The sequence below is a fragment of the Urocitellus parryii genome, chromosome 8 (assembly GCF_045843805.1).
Source record: "Urocitellus parryii isolate mUroPar1 chromosome 8, mUroPar1.hap1, whole genome shotgun sequence".
Lineage (NCBI taxonomy): Eukaryota > Metazoa > Chordata > Mammalia > Rodentia > Sciuridae > Urocitellus > Urocitellus parryii.
Window position 1 is genome coordinate 148,505,684 of NC_135538.1, and position 17,980 is coordinate 148,523,663.

The following is a 17,980-nucleotide window of genomic DNA, read 5'->3' on the forward strand; positions in this document are numbered from 1 at the left end:
ACCATCTGAGCTATATCCCCAGCCCCTCCCATTACTCCAGATTTTAGCCGACTCTAAGAGCTTGCACAGTCTGACCCTTTCCAAATTCTCTTTTCTCTTCTCCCAAACATGAAAATTTCACTCCAGTTCTATTGTCCGGCTCTGGTATGCTTGACATGCCAGGAGAATTGATCAGAGTTCAAGTTCAGCCTCAGCAACCTGATTTCCGTGGGAATTGGGAAACTCATTTCCCTCTTTGGAGTATTTTTATCAAAAGTGAGGCCTATAGTGCTTTCACCTGAAGGTTATATTGATTATAAAATTAAATACCAAATACAAGAAGAGTCCCACAACCCGACCCAACTGTGTGAGTTAAGGAATTTATGAGCTGATCTTAAAAGCAAGAAGAAACAGGAACTGTCCTCCAGTCCCTGCTTCATGTCCAGCGGAGACTCTCAGTACCAGCCACGCACTTGGAGAAGTGAATGACACTGTGACTCTTCTTGCTATTTCCTGGGATTCGTGAAGAATTTTTTCTAACACCGTCGCTTTCTTCCTCTGACTCTCATGAGTTTGTGGGTTCTAAAATGTTAGCTACATTTTCATGTGAATCTGATGTATCTTCCCAGATAGATCTCAGTTGAATAAGGACAGGGCTTTCACTCTGCCTATCTCTACTCCTCCATACTATCTATCCTTCAGCGATAACTTAAATCTTTTAGCAATAATATACAAATGTGGCCATTGTCCCTAATACAAACGACCAAGGAAGGGTGTGTGTGTGTGTGTGTGTGTGTGTGTGTGTGTGTGTAATTTAATGATTTAACCAGGCCAGAGAGCTAGAATCACTTCTGAAATAATTGGACTCAGAAATCAAACATCTCACCCTTATTAGCAAGTATTTCCACATGCAGTGTCTCTCTCTCTGTTATTAATTCGGGGAAAATATCTTCCACGAACAAATCTTCATTCTACCCATCAAAATGACATCTAAATGCCATCCTAGGACAAACATGTTCCTCATTAAAATTTTGTACTCGATGCATGTTTCATTTTGTTTCTTTTTATTCCTAACTATCTGAAATATTTAATTGTATAGAAATGCAAGCATCTCTTAAGCATGTGGTTGTAGGCTTCTTTGTTTATTTAAAAAGGAATCCATTGGGAGGGGATCATTGACAAAACATTTAAATATATTTTTTTTTTTTTTTGGAGCCTTCTAGCTGCAAGACGAAGAAAACCTTCACGGAGTTGGGAGAGTAAGACTAACACCACCAGCCGCTCATCTTACAAACGGACAATTCCATCCCTAAAGGATTTCTGCACTTCAGCTTTTCCCATCAACAAGGCAGATCTTCCAGTAGAATCAGAACAATTGACATCTGTGTCACTGAAGCTGCTTTTCCTTTGGTTGCAGTTGAGGCTGAAGAGTTAATTTTCCTAAGACTAATCAGCCCATCTTGACAATCCAAGGGAAGGAACAGGGACAGGTAGATGACTGCTCTGTTTTGACATTAGACCATTAACATGCAAATCATATGCAAAATCATACGCTAACAACTTGGAGCCTTTGTTTGTGGTCGAACACATTTTTCCCCAAATGAACCAAAGCCCTGATTCAGTCCTACACAGGAAGACGCTTAGCAAGGCATCTGAAATGCACAAGAAAAAAATACAAAGTGACCTCTGAACCCTTGTTTTGACCTCTTTGGAAGAGCAGGATTCCTTTAAACTTGACTTTATTGCCTGCGCATCGCAAGAGGGCACCGAAGCATGGCAAGGAACAGAAGTCCACGTAATGGCCATCCTCGGTGCTCACAGTAAATAACAGGGGTGCGAACGCAGGGCAGTCAATGCAGGCGGTGTCCTTCACATCACCCAGAGGCCACTGCCGAGCTCCCGGCGACAAGCAGCATTAATTATAGACTAATGATGCCATTTGCATGCACATTTTTAAAAACAGTAGTGAACAGAGTCCTAATAATTGAGGATGAGTGAGATGAGGCTGCACTAAAATGCTCTACTGAGTCTCTTATCTCATTTTAAAAGAAGACCTCTGTCACCTTGGTGCTCCCGGGTGCACATTAATACCAGGTAACGGTGCCGTGTGGAGCATTCGGCTGGATCTTGATGGAGTCAATCACTCCATCAACCTGCCTTTGAAGGGCTCCCCCTACAAACTCTCATGATCATACTCTCAAGACTGGGGGGCGGATAAAAACGTAATGACTTTTGATGCAAGTGGGAAGATTAAAAAAAATGAAATGGGAGAAATCTTGATGTAGGAGAAAGGATCACACAGTGAAGAACAAACCAGGCGGTATTTTGTACATTGGGATTACATCCTGGTATAATCAAGGGTCCGTCCGTTTCTGTGGTTCAGCAATCAGAATTGAAGGGCAGGAGAAGGGAAACTGATTCTAGAAAATGAAATCATTTTTTATTCCTAAATATCTGAAATATTTAATTGTATAGAAATGCAAGCATCTCTTAAGCATGTGGTTGTAGACTTCTTGGTTTATTTAAAAATCAAGGGTCCATTTCTGTGGTTCAGCAATCAGAATTGAAGGGCAGGAGAAGGGAAACTGATTCTGGAAAATGAAATCATTTTTCTCTACAAAGCCGTGGAGAATCTTGGTACTGATAGGGGCTCAAGAGCTCACCTTGTACCCCCGGGAAGGGCATCAGCCAGAGCAAGAGCCAAGACTTGTAGCTTATGAGGGCCAGGGGCCAGCAGTGCCCTCAGCTGCTGTGACTCCATGGGACTTGCCGGAAAAGCTGGTGCTCGGCCAGGCAGCCTTTTATGGAGAACAATTTACATTCTGAATTGAGCAGGGACTGATTTTATTATGCACTTGGTTCCTTCCTTTTTCTTTTCTCCTTCTTTTTCATTTTATCCATATTTAGCTATTGGTACAGACGCATTGGAAACAAATGTAAGTGTTGTTCCTAAGCCTATTTGGGCAGCATCTTTCACTCTGTCTTCCTACTTCCCAAAATTCCTTTTTGGTTCTGGGGTGAACCTGGGGTCACTGTACCACTGAGCCATATTCCCAACCCTTTTTATTTTATATTTTGAGACAGGGTCTCACTAAGTAGATTTGGAAGCCAGCCTCAAACTTGTGATCCTCCTGCCTCGGCCTCCTGAGTCACTGGGCTTACAGATGTGCTCCACCATACCTGGCAGCTGTAACTCCTGGAAATCAGAACTTTTATGAACATTTTCTCTCATGGACTAAAATTAAACTTCATGTAGCTAAAGGGAGAAAAATTAAAACTCCTCATACTCCTCATAATTATCAACATTGTAATGTCAATCACTCCTCTGGTCATGGGGATATAGGGGTAAACAAGATACACAACGTTCTCAGCCCTTTGGAGCTTACCTTCTTAGGGGAAAAACAGGATAAAAGCAAACAAATGTGTGCCGGTCGGCTCTCTGTCACTGTGACAAAACACCTGACAAAAATCAGTTTAACGAGAGAAGATTCATTTTGGCTCAGAGCTTCAGTTTCAGTCTATGGGCACTTGGCTGTGCTGTTCCTGGGCCTGCGACAAGGCAGAACATCAATGTGGAGGAGAGAAGCTGCTCACCTACTGAGAGCCAGGATGCAGAAAAGAGCTTGACTTGATAGTAAAGCCCCTTCTCCCTAACCATGAAGCTCTGAGTCCATCAGTGGACTACTACATCCACGAGGTCAGAACACTCACAGTCCAGCCCAAGGCCCTGCCTCAGAACACTGCTAAACTAGGGCCTGGCCTTCCACATAGGAGTTTTGGGGAAGATGTTTGAGATCCCACCTGAACAGGGTGTGTAACTAAGGCACATACTTTCAGGCAAATGCCAAGTAGCAGATAGGGATGGAGAAGGACCCCGGGGCAGCATACTTTAAATTGTGAGGTCAGAGAAAGCCAATCTCGAACGATGTCTAAGCAGAGACACTAGAAAGTGAAAGAGTCAATAAGCTACAGGGATCTCTGATGAAACAAAGCCTTGGAAAAGTACAATAAAACCACAACATAGAAAAACAGAGTCCCCTCGCCCAAGGTCTCAGCTAGCCAGTCAAAGCCAAGTGGCCGAGTCTCCCAGTCCCGCCTGCTTCTCTCTCCAACCACCAGGCTTCTGCAGGACAACCTTGATCCATCGGCCACGTCATTTTGTTTTCCTTTTGTTGACTGCAAGTGCCTTTAAATTTTTTTGTCTCATATTGAGACAAACAAGGCAGAAACATGTTTTTTTTTTTTTTTTTTTTTTGCAGCTAGTTAACCAGAATGAATCGACTAAAAACCTTCTAAGGAGCAGTACTCAGAGGATGTTGGATATAAAAATTTTCCATTTTTACTAAAGACAAAAAGCGGGGGAAATCTTATATTTGGCATCCCTTCTTGAACTGTATTTCTTCCTACTGTCATGGCTCGGGGTGGTTTTATGATACACTCAAGTGTAGATTGTATTTACTTTTTGAAAGGGTACTAAATCTTGCTTGTTCCCCACCAGGCAGACTTGGAAGAAAATCCAACCTCTAGCATATTATAAGGACCTGCCCCTCTTCGCTGGGATGATCTGGGAACTTGGGGTTGGCACAGCCAGGAGTCCTGGGAAGGGGGGCTCTTGTTTCCATCCTTGGGACCCTCCAGCCACCAGGACATGGTCTGAGCTCACAAGGCGCCCAGGTGGTCAGATGGCTTTGATGGCAGTGCCCACAATTTTCAAGCAGTCAGCCAAGGGGACCCTCCTGCCACTCAAGACCATATTTGGAGATCGACCTCTGGGCATCCTTGTGGGCTCTCTTTAAAGGGTCTGCCACCTACAGGGAATTATAGGGAAATGGGCACCACCTGCCAGATCTAGAGCCTGTTGCCCCCCATCCTTCAGGTCCTGGGGAACCCAACACCCGCCTTTACATTGGCCCCAGTTGGAGAATTTATTAAAACACAGATCATTGGTCCCCTTCTCAAAGACTCTGATTTAGCAGGTCAGAATTAGGGACCAAAAACTGACATTTCTAACAAGCCCCTCGATGATGCTGAGGCCGCTGGTCCCCAGAGCAGCCTTGAGAGGCACCGCTCAGGTTGCTTTTGCTGAAGGTGGAGAAAAAGTGCCGTTTTGCTCTGTGTAGAAGGGGGTATAGGGCAGCAAAAAGGACAGGACCCCGATTGATTTTTTACTCTCTCCCACTGTTATATTAGCAAAGACAGAAGAGAGACAGAATAACAGAGGGATTTTGCTTTCTGAAACCCAGGTGTGGCATGCTTTTCTGAGGGGGCTTCCCTGGCAAGATCTCCTGACCACGGCCACCTCCCCACACCAGATCTAGACTCATAAACCCACTCTCGGTAGGCCAGCTGTGAGAGAGAGGGTTGGGAAACTGTGTCTAGGCGAGTCTAGGCATTTCTCTTTCACCACCAATTAACCAGGCACAGCTAGAATGCCCAGATGCACTGGCCCAGAATGCAGTCCACACAAAAACTCATTGTGTGGCAGAGTTCACACTGCAATTCCACACTACAGGAACGGGGGAGCGAGAGGGGAGAGAGGAAAAGACACGTAGGTAGAACGCATTTCAAACACCGGAGCTCTTCTCGCCTGCCGCCATGCTTGTTCACAGCTGGTTTTCTGCATTACCCTGTCATCTCGTGTATTTGTCCTGGGCCTTCTATTAACGTACCCTGCTGAGCCCATATTCTTTTCTGCTTGATGTTTTCCTGGCTTTGGGCGAAAGAGTAGCTTGACCTCTTAAGGGCAAACGCTTGTGTCTGAATTTTCCTCTCCTACCCTGCATCTTTACCCAAACTCATTTTTGAAAATCAGTCTCTGGGTTCTGAATGAAATCCCACAGAAGCCCACCACGGGGCAGAGAATTAAAGAACTCGGGCAGAGTGCACGATACGCTGTCTGGAAGCTTGGCTCCCCCACAGTATGCCTCTGCTTTCAAAACAGCTAGAGGAACCAGGCTGAAGACTGTGCTCTGGGGTAACCTCTAAATCAATGGGGTCTCCAGTAACGGTTTTCTCTAATGTAAAATAATCTCAAGCTGTTTGCAGGACCTTCATATGCACCCATGGAATTTGTAAAGAAAGAGCCTGGCCAAAGTTAGCCCACTGCCTGGGTGGGTTAGGGTAGATGCTGAAGCTTTGATATTGCCATAGCGCCCTTCATGGGGCATAAGGAAGTTGGAGACAGATGCCCCCCCCCCAATCCCCACCATAATTAATACGGAGCAGACTTGACCTCGTTGTGAATCTCAGATTCAGTATTATCTTGGACACAACCAGGAAAGAAGGATCTGTGCTCATTTTTCACAGCCTGAAGCTCTGCTCGGTCTAGACATCCTTCCAGCACATCCTGCACTGCTTCCGCAGCCTGCAATGTAAGAGCACCAGGCAGCAAATGCACCCGTCAGCCAGTTCTTGTTCCACCAGGCTCCAGGTTTGCTCCTCACCAGGAACCATCACAGTGACGGGCAGGGTGTGCCGAGGAGCTCCAAGACAGCTCCATCTCCCTCCGCAACCCGGAGGAGACGAGTGATCAGCTACTCGAGACACAACAGTTTGTGTATTTAGAGTCAACAAAACAACATCCACGAATGTTAAAGTAAACATGGAAAAATACAAAGGGCGAATGGGCGCCTTGCCTTCACATATCAATACATGTTTCCCCTCGTGGTGAGAGTCCTAATCTCCTATCCCTCCACAGGTGAGAAAAGGAGCTGAGGAGTTCAGCCATGTATTTGCTAATTAATATTCTCACCCACAATGCTGTGCCACTGCTATTGAAAATCGAGCCTCCCCCAGGACTGCACGCTGTGTTTACCCCAAAGCAGTGACGCTCCAGCTTGCAATCCGAGGGTTTCGTGACTGTCTGCTGTGTCTTCATTCTCCTTTGGAACTTCTCCAATTTCCCCAGAAGCACAGGTGGTCTTTTGAATAAACAGAACTAACATATTGAGCTCCATAAGCTCCAGGATGAGCTGCATTTCTCTCGTTCACAGCTGTTGCTTGCACAGTTGGAGTAACGTGCGATCATGAGGTGGCTACTTAGTGCACTGGCAGGTCCTCTTCAAAGCATCAATTCTTAGAAAAGCGTCTCCAGGTAGAGAAGGAACATAAGATAACAAGAGGCACCCCTCGGGGGTCTGTGTGCTCTTCATCCTCCGTGCGAGGGAAATGGAAACCTGTGTGCAGGAATGCGTTGAAGAATGGCGGGCCCACATCCTCTTCAGGGGGCTCCTGTGCTGAGAAGATCTCACTCGGTCATGAAATAGCTGGTGAAGATGGCCTTGAGCCTCTATTTGCATTTAGTATAACACAAATGTTAGCCATAATAAAAATATTTTGTCACTTTTCATTCCTTGAAGACTAAAATAATCTGAGGAATCCACAGGACGAGGTAAAGTCCATTTTACAATGACACTGGTGTCTGTGTTTAAGGGTTTAAAGGACACAAGCAGAATCAACCACCGAACAAGGACAATGATGTTTCTTTGTATCAACAAGTAGTGAAAGCTCAGCAGCACAATCTTGAAATCTTCTTAACTGTAATTACTCTCTGGATGTGAAGTTAATTATGGAGATTTTCAATAGCTTTACCTACTGAACTGCATTGTTTTATTATTTGCAAAATCAAAGAAAATGTTTCAACAAATGAGACAATGTCAACTTATGCAAAAACAAGGTGGAAGGGGACTTCTAATCTTTAAATAGTCTCCTATGGTGCTGGGCATGGTGGCACAGTCCTGGAATCCCAGCAGTTGGGGAGGCTAAAGCAAGAAGAATGCACAAGTTCAGCCTCAGCAACTTAGGGAAGTCCTAAAGCAACATAACAAGATCCTGTCTCTAGATAAAAAATTAAAAAAATACAAAGGACTGGGGATGTGGCTCAGTGGTTAAGCACCCCTGGGTTCAATCCCTGGTGTACACACACACACACACACACACACACACACACACACACAATCCTGGGACTAATACACAGGTATATTTTTATTTTTATCAGGGGTCTGAAAATTATGTGCAAAATCTAAACTGGACATTCAATTTAAGATAGCAGAGTTAGTATGATATAAACTCTCTATAAATTTTCTATAAATTCATAGAAAATTGAAAACATTTAATTTTAAAAAGAAATAAACTCATCAAAGCATACTTGTGCTTGAAAATCAGAGAAGAATATTTTCATATATCAGAAAGATGCATCTCAAAATAAGAAACAAAAGGAGAGTACAGTATATGCAGCTTTAAAAGATTTTACTGCTATGCAGGTACATGTTCACGCACACATCCCGTATGTACTTATGTGTGGGTGTGTTTGCAGGGAAGGTTTTTCTAACATGCTGTCTAGTTGTTTACACTCTCGGGGTCATTTAAAACTTGAACTTTAAGTCCTCTAGATCTGCGTTGTGATGCTGTAAGTGATCTTCTCAGAAGGTCATCTTAATCCATAATGAGAAAGGAAGAATTCTCAGTAAGTGGAAGGAAAACTGTAAGATGTCAAACATCTAGAAATCTAACATACGAAGGGGTTAAGCCTGAAGGAATAGAGACATAGAGCAACATGAAATTCCACATTAAAACTATATATGCTTTTGTGCACTTCCAAGGAGGAAATAGCCAAGATGGAAATAGCTACTTATTTTTTACAGAATATGGAAAATACCACTATTGAGTCATACCCGACACATACGAAGCTTTCCATAAATATTAGCCATTATTTTCCTTCACTACAAAACTGTCTCCATGAAGAAAGCTAATGTTGTCTGTTTTATTTGCTGCTATAACCTGCAGCCTCTAGAAGAATTTCCTATACAAAGTAGAAATTGAACAACTACTTTTTCGATAAAAGAATAAGTTAGGTAAACGCATACATGAAAAGATAACAGTAGGCTGTTAAACAAGAGTAGTGGTTATGAAACAAGAATAAGTTTTCATTTTAAAAAGTAATTAAACACCTTAAATAGGATAAATATAATCATTGGGAAAAATTAAAAAGTTTTCAATCGATGAATCATAAATGGCTATTGCTGTGGAGGACCCACCTTCTCACAATAACTAGACCCTGGAAGAGAACTGACTCTGGGAGATGTGTTTGTCCTACAAAAGGTGGGAAACTTCTCCAGGGACACCCTCTGAGTAATAATATGAGCACTGCTTGGAGCCCTGGGGGCTAGGGTGGCCCAAGCTAACATGGAGATGGGAACCTCAGGAGTCAGTTCACCCATAGACAGGAAATGAGGTCAGGGCAGGCAGGAGTCAAGGTCACAGGTTTGAGGGTCTGAGCTACAGCAGAAGAAACAGCCAGGGAGGAAGTCACCCAGTGGGAATCTTGAATGTGTCAGCCTGCAGGAAGACAACTGGAGGCACAGGGATCCAAAGTCCCTGCATCATTTAGGACGTAAGTCAACCTGCTATTTTACTGGTGATTTGCTATCTTACCTATGTATGGTAAAGGTTCTAGGATACCCAACAGAGATGAAAAGGAGTGTTCATAAAACTGAAAGACAGAAAAAGAAGAGTAACCAAAAGAAAACAAAAACATTGAATTTAAAAATAGTAAGTGAAAAGAAATTCATGGGACAAATAGAAACTAATAGAAAAAAAGCCCAGTATAGCAATAATCAGGATAGTAAATGGACTACACACAGAGGTTTAAGGAAAAAGAGAGCCATATTGGATTTATTAAATATGTTAGTCCTGAAGGGCTTACCATGATTAAGATCAAGTAATCAACTCACAAACAAAATTAGCAAAATTACTGCTATTAGCATCAGTATGCATAAATAAGAAATAACAGATTTACTGACTCACAAAATCTGCAGATGTTTAACTTGTCGGATATATGTCACAGCTATAGAAAATGTTTTAAAAAGTAAAATATTCAATATAAAATATTCAATATAAAGCAAAGCATTCACCAAGATATTAATGTGAATAGGAAGAAAATTTTAGGAAAAAGGGTTTCTAGAATTGAGCATATGTTTGTAGAAATAAAAAATTCTAGGGTTAAATATCAATTTGATGCAGTAGAGAATTGATAAACTGGAAGATACTTCCGAAAGTTGCTCATTCTATACCAAAATAGGAATGAAGAGATGAGAAAATATGAGTGCTTACAAGACATTAGAAAATAGAATGACGAGGACCATTGCAATCTTACTAGTGGACCACATAGAGAACATAGAAGGAAGGGAGAAAAGGCAGTATTTAATCTCTCAGAAAGGAATAGTAAAAGTGGATTTGCAGATCAAGCAAGCACAATTTGTCCCAGCCAGATTAAGTCAAAAGAAATACACAAAACTAGAAGATGCCACAGACAAAATAAAAATTTTGAACACAGTCAGAGAAAGGACTAGATCATGTCTTGTCTAGGATGAAGACAAAGATATTGTTTAACCCCATTTTGTTATGTTAAGTATGCATTGTAAAATTTCAATTGCAATCAATAAGAAATTAAAATAGAGCATATAAATTTGAAAGAAGAAGAAGTCGAGTAAAGGAAAAAATCAAAATACTCAATAACAACATTGTCAGAGAAGAGAAAAAGGGTACAAATAGAAATTCATTGTAAAAGTCCAAATATATCAAGAACCAAGATAAACAAATGGACTAGATTCAAAAATCTTTTTAAAAAATATGTTAATTACTCCAGAGCTACAAATAACAGTAGCTGGGTAGTGATCAGTCTCTCTAAATTTCTTCCCAAGATATAATGAAACAATTGTATAACTGGGGGAATTCTTTAAAAATGCCCTCACCATTTGCATCAGTCTGCCCAGGCCACCATAACAAAGTGTCAGAAAGAGAGAAAGTAGGTTTTCTGGTGTCTCTTCTCATGAGAACGCTAATCCTCTCAGATGAAGGCTTTGCCCCATGACCTCATGCAACCTTTATTTCTCCCTTACCCCCAATATAGCCATCTGGAATTAGAGCTTCATATGAATTGGGAGAGAGACACATTAAGTCCATAACATTTTGACCTTGGTCCTACAGCATTCATGTCCTTCTTACATGCAATATACGTTCATTCCTTCCCAACAGCCCCACATACCTTCACTCATTCAAGCATCATCTCTAAAGCTTAAAATCCAAAGTCTCTTCTAAATGTCATCTAAATCAGGTAGAGTGGGACTGGAGGTGTGAATCACCCTGAGGCAAAGTTCCTCTCCAGCTGTGAACCTGTGAAACTAAGCAAGTCATTTATTCCCAAAATCTAACAGTGAAACCTGCCTGGGATAGACATTATCATTCCACAAGGGGACAAGGGAGGAGGATGGTGATCTCCAGCACATCTAAAACCTGGCAAGGTCAATTCCATTAAACCCTAGAGCTCCAGAGCCACGCTCTTGAGTTCAATGTTCTGCCCTCCAGACCCATCGGGGTGGAAGAATCACTCCAAAGGCCCCCTGAGGGTGGACTGTTGGGTGTGTGGGAGAGTCCCCCAGAAGTTAAGTTTCCATCTCCTGAGAACATCACGGGATCCCTTACCCCTTTCCCTCCTCTCTGAAGGGCGCCAAGCCGAAGAGCACCAAATTCAAAAGTTTTCTCCACCAATCCCCACAGAACACAGTGTCCACTCGCCATTCCTGAATCACCCTGCCAGTCAGCACCTGCCATGTCAGCCACGCAACCCTTCTTAAGCCGAAGCTTGCAATCTCACGCTCTCTGCCCTCTCCGTCTTCTTTCTCTGCCCTCCTCATCTTACTCTCTGCCCTCCTCCTCCTCTCCTCTCTCTGTCTCTCCTTTTCTTCCCCTGGGGGCAGCCCCCCAGTAAAAACTCTTGGTTGAATCTCCATCTCGGGTGAGTCACTCGCCTTTCATGGACCAGCCCTGAAGCACTGTGCCCTGGCATCCTGACCACCAAGACCAGAGGCCCATCCTTTGAAACTGAAGAGAAAGGAGCTCTGGGCTGCTGGTGGGAATGGCAGCCCTACACATCTCAGAATTCCCTTCTAACTCATTCTTCTTTTCTTGAAAGATACCAGTGGAGCCCAATGAAGCCCACTAGCCCCATAGAATCTAAGTAGTCTGACACCCTTCTTTCATTTGGTCCTATTTCTTCTGTCCAGTTTAGTCCCAAGTAGCAGCACTTCTGTCTAATTCCATCTCTATCGCTGCATTCTGCTGAGGTGACGATGACACAGTCTGTACCCCAAGGAACCCGAGTGATCCAGGAGTCACACCTCTCTGCTCTTTTCAGGTTTTGCAACCTGAAGAATTTGCAACCTGGAGAAGCTGAGAATTTTCTAAATCTTCAAGCTGTGCATCCTTCTTGCTGAACAAGTCCTCCGATGGATTCTCTCCTCTCTCGTTTTATGGTAGGTAGACAGGAGGATACGGTCAGCACGTACAGCTGAGAAAGTTCCTCACCTGACTAAATCCAATTTTCTGGCTTTCAAATTCTACCTTCCACAAAGCAATAGAACACAATTCACCCAAGTTCCTGGACACTTTATGACAAGGACTGCCTCTCCTCCAGTTTCCAATCACCCATTTCTCATTTCTGCCCGAGACCTCACCAGAACGGCCTTTCGTGTCCATAGTGACGCTGACACCCAGCTCATAACCATTTCTGTGTTCTCTAAGGAGATGGAGGCATCTCCTCCACTCTCCTCTTTTCTTTCTGACCATCACCAGATTCATCTTTAACACCCATATTTCCAATAAGTCCCTTCACAGTGATCCAGGTTTTGCTTAGCAATCACCTGGACATTCCTCCAGACTCTGCCCATTATCACAGGGTAAAGGCTAATTTCAGGAGTCTACTGGGCTGGAGGAGAGAACCCTGGAGATCTGGTGGAGCGTTGGTTCAGAGCAAGTCTGTGGACGTGTTTGCAGGACACACTGGTATGTGGGTCTGTACACTGGGTGAGCCAGGTCCGCTCTCAGTGTGGGCAGCTCCACCCGACTGCCTGGGAACCCAGGTAAGTCCAAAAGGCAGAGAAGGGGATTTCATTTTTCTCCCCCTCTGGAGCTGAGACACACTCTTGTTCTCCTTCCCTTGAGCTTCAGAATTTGGAGCTCTCCTGTCTCTGGAGGACAAGAGTTCACACCCCCTCTGGTTCTCAGGCCTTTGGCCTCCGACTGAGAATCACACCTCTGGCTCCCAGTTCTGAGACTTCCATGTGGGAATGGAGTCGTGCTACCTGCTTCCCAGGACCCCAGCTTGTGGAGAGCCTGTCATGGGACTTCTCAGCCAATTTTCATTCTCTCTCTCTCTCTCTCTCTCTCTCTCTCTCTTTCTCCTCCCACCTCCACCCCCACCCCCACCTCTCTCATATACACTTACTATGGTTCCACATTTTTAGAAATTATTCTAGCAGCCTTCCACTTTGGGTCCCAAGATCTATAGTTAGGGTTCTTCAGAGAAACAGAAAATATTGTATATATGATTGTGTGTGTGTGTGTGTGTGTGTGTGTATAAATAGATAGATGGATAGATAGATGGGGATGGGTGGATGGATAGATAGACAGACAGATAGACAGATAGATGGAAAATGATATGCCCATCTCAAGACTATCCAGCAGAAGGACACTCCCTCCTGTGTAGAGGAGGGCCAGCTTTTCATACTCTTCAGGCATCTACTGATTGGATGAGCTCCAGCCACATTAGGGAAGCAAAATGCTTTCCTCAGTCTCTTGATTAACATGTTAAATTCATCCAGAAACACCCTCACAGAAATACCCAGAATGTCTACCCAATACTCTGGGGCCCAGTCAAGTTGACACATAAAATTGATCCTCACGCCATTCTTTAAAGGTAGAGGAGGCCAAGAGTGCAACACAAATGAGAGTCCAACAGAAAACCCACCAACATCCTGTGTGCCATCTCTCACACTCCCTCCTGCCCGGTCCCAGCAGCAAGACTTTGTGGTGAACAAGACTTTGCAGTAATCATGAGAACAACAAGAGCAAACCTTCAACAGGTCATTTCTATGGACGGAGTCAAGAAAATTGTAAGGAACTTCTCATCAATTGCACCAGACCCCTGTGGCCTCGCCTCCGCACCCCAACACGTCCTCAAACACCAGACACTTCTGATGCTGTGTGAATTATCCAAGAGGATTGCATTCTCTGCTTTCTGGCCTTCACAAACTGAGCTGCCTTCTCTGACTGCCCTTCCACCACGATGTTCTGCCCAGAGCTACGGAGTCAGCCAACCATGGCCTGAACCTCTGAAACCACTTGCTAGGTTCTGCTGGCCACATGCTATACAAGGCCCAAAGATCAATAAGCCAAAGATCTGACCTCGGAGTTCAGAGTCTACTGAAGAAGAAAGACTAACTAAAACATGACACTGATATCGGTGCCATATTGTGCTCTGATGGAGGAAATTATAAATAAAGAACCTGGTTCAGAAGGCACAGTAGTGAGGGGGACTCAGAGCCTGGTGGCAGAGAATGAATGCCGGAGCTATGTGGTGCAGGCCCAGCAAGAGCTGGCTCCACGTGAGAGTGTGCGAAGAAAGGATAAGAGAAAATCAGAAACAAGACCAGAGTGAGAGGGTTGAGCTCAGTGGTAGAGCACTTGCCTGGCAAGTGTGAGGAACTGGGTTCAATCCTCAGCACCACATACAAAATGAATAAATAAAATAGAGGTATTGTGTCCATCTACAACTAAAAACAAATATATTAAAAAAAAAACAGAGTGAGAACGACAGTCTGCCTATCAAATTGTAGGAGTTGGAAACAAAGAAGGAGTTAAGGATGAGCAAAGCTGGCTTGGTGTTAAATCTTGTCACTGTTAACTTGATATTCATGAAATGATATAGATACACATATCTACCCTGGCTAACAAAATCATGTATAGCACAATATGATTATAGAATACTACTTTAAGATTACACTTTTCTTTTTTTTGGTGGTGGGGGGGGGAGTAGTACTGGCAAGGAAGGAAAATAGCCAAATTTCTTATTTGAAGTAAATATGGTAAAATGGATAAACCTTCTAAAGGCAAAGAGTAAAATCGGAGTCCAATATTAATAAATATCAATGTGAATATACTAAAACAAAATATTAGCAGTCAGAATAGCACTTTAAGAAAACAATACACAACAACCAAATAGGTTTTATTCCTAGGCTATAAGTTTGTTCAGTATTAGAAAGTATGCTAATATAAGCCACTATATTAATAAATATAAAGAGGAAATCTCTGATTATCTCTACAGATGCAGACAAAACCTTTGACCAAATTTGACATCCATCTAAATAGGTATTGAGAGATACTTTTATAACCTAATACCTATCTGTCATCTATTTATCTATCTAGAGATAGAGATAAATTGAGATACTTAAATACTAAAGCCAGCAACTTATTTAGTGTGAAAATATGAGATCAAGAGCAAGGCAAGGATTCTCAATGTCTTTGCTATTCAACATTGTACTAGACTATCAAGCAATATTATTAAACAAGAGAAAGCAATTAGTGACACAAGAGTGGCTCAAGAAGTAGAATTATCTTTATTTGCAAATGGCAAGATATTATACCAGAGAATCAATGACAAAGCTAACTAAAATTGTAAAATAATTCGGCAACAAGTCAGAAAATAAAACCAATAGCCTTTATATACATAAACAATAAGTGGTTTGAACACATATAGTAGAGAAAGCCTCATTTACCATTGTAACAAAGAGATTGCTTTGGATTAAATTCAACAAGAAATGTGCAAAAACTGTATTATGACAACTGTAAGTCATTCTTGGAAGACAAAAAATGTCAGCATGATGGCTCATCATTGTAAAGATGTCAGCTTCCTCCAAGTTAATTTATAAATTCAATGCAATCTTCATAAAAGTACCAAAGAGCAATTTTAGAAGTTAGACAAGTTAATACTAAAGTTCCTATGGAACAAAACAAACATGCAAGAATAACCAGAAAGATAATAGAGAAGGAAAAATACAAGAAAGAGCCCTGCTAGTCATTAGGACAGACACTCTCATTAAAAAATTACAGTGGTGGGGTACAGTTCATTTGGTAGAGTACTTGCCTCGCATGCACAAGGCCCTGGATTCAAGTCCCAGTAGCAAAAACAACAACAAAAATTGTAGTAGGCTAGAGATATAGCTCAGTTGGTAGAGTGCTTGCCTTGCAAGCACAAGGCTCTGGGTTCTAATCCCCAGCACCACAGTAAAATGTATGTATATAACTGTCTCTGGGGGGGTCTCAGCAACACATTAAAAGCAATAAATGAAGAAAAAAAATTTTAAAACATATTGTAGCTAGCACATAAATATACAGATAAAACCATGAAATAGAAAAGAAATTGCAGAAATAAGCCTGAATATATTTAATGTTTGTCTCTTTGTTTGAGACAGGATCTCAATAAGTTGCCCTGGCTGGCCTCAAACTTGCAATCCTCCTGCCTCAGCCTCTCAAGTAGCTTGAATTACAGGTGTGCGTCACCATGTTCTGCAATAAGTATCTGATTAAGGTTGCATCTTGAAACTCTGAGGGTAAATATTGTTATTTTTAGAAATGGTTCATTGCAAAAAATTAAACCTACATCTCATACAATATACTAGAATAATTGGATTAGCAATCTATATATTCAAAATGTATAGAAAGGCTTTTAACTGTGAATCAACATTCAAAGACAAAGAAAACTGATAAGTTCAATACATATATGTATTCTTTTAATTCTAGAAAAAAAATGCCATGGATAAAGTCAAGACAACTGAAAAACTGGGAGAACATATTCACAATAAGAACATATTCACAGATGAATGGTTACTATGCCCACTATAGAGTGAATTTTTAAAAATTGGAGGAATGTAAGACTGAAACTTGATTTAAAATACGGGAGTGTAATGTATTTGTCTTTCCTCTGAGTGCTTTTGCTGTTTTTCCTTATCTCTGATCCTAATTTACCGCAGTCTAATTGTAATGATCTAAAATCAGTTCCTTTGTCCCTTATCCTGCATGGGGTTTGTTGAGATTTGTGGATTTTTCATTCTCATATGGAAATTCTGTAGCCAATTCTAGTCAGATTTTTCTTTTTCTGGGATTCCACTTATACCAACTTTAGATTTCTTGATCTTTTACCACAATGATTAAAACCATCTGTTTTCTAATTTTTTAAAATGTCTGTCTTTCGGTTTGGATGATTTCTCTTTGCTGGATTTCAACCTCACGGAATCCATTCTTCCTCTCTTTCATCTGCCGTCAAGTCTGTCAGGATAGTTTTCATTTTGTTATTATATTCTGGAATTTCGTTTGGGTTCTTCTTGAAGGTTCTATGTACTTCAAATCTCAAATCATCTCGCCACCTCCTCACTTACTCTCTCCATTTTTTCCTGCATCTTTTAAAATACTCAGCATGGTGACTTAAAAGTCCTCGTCTGCTGGTTCTAACACTGTCTGGCCTGTTTCTCTTGAAGTCCCCCCATCTCTGGCTTAATAATTTTTATTATATATTGGATGCTACAAAAAAATACATCACAAAATTCTGCTTCATATTAACCTTCCCCAGAAAATTGTTGATTCTTTCCTGGCAGACAGTGAAATTATTTTCAGACCACCCTGTTCATGTTCACCTGGGGAAGAGAAAGCCCGACACAGGCTGCACTCGGTTTCCTACAATCAGCTTGGCATGATCCCCGCCCTCTTCCATACATTCTCCTTCCTGGCAGAACAGCTTAGGAACTAGGTTTGCAGATGTCTAGCCCACAGAATTATAGGTTAGGTGCTTCTAGGGAGTTTAGAAAGGCAGAAGAAAAGAAGAAACCATTATGTCTAGCGGCTGCTATGCATGAAACAGAGAGTATTGGTAGAGGACGGAAATGGGGCTGCAGACAATTCTGGGAAGAGCCCACTTCCCAGAACCTCCGAGGTTCTGAGGCCTCTTCAGTGCTTCCTGGGCCTTGCTGCCTGCAAGTGGCCAATTCCCTGCCTGCAGGCGAATACGAACAGCTTCAGAACCCTGTGTCAGATCCCTTTCTGCTCCACGTACTCTGAACTGAGAATGTTTTACATTTTTTAAATAAAAACAACCTGAATGACGTGAACCTGA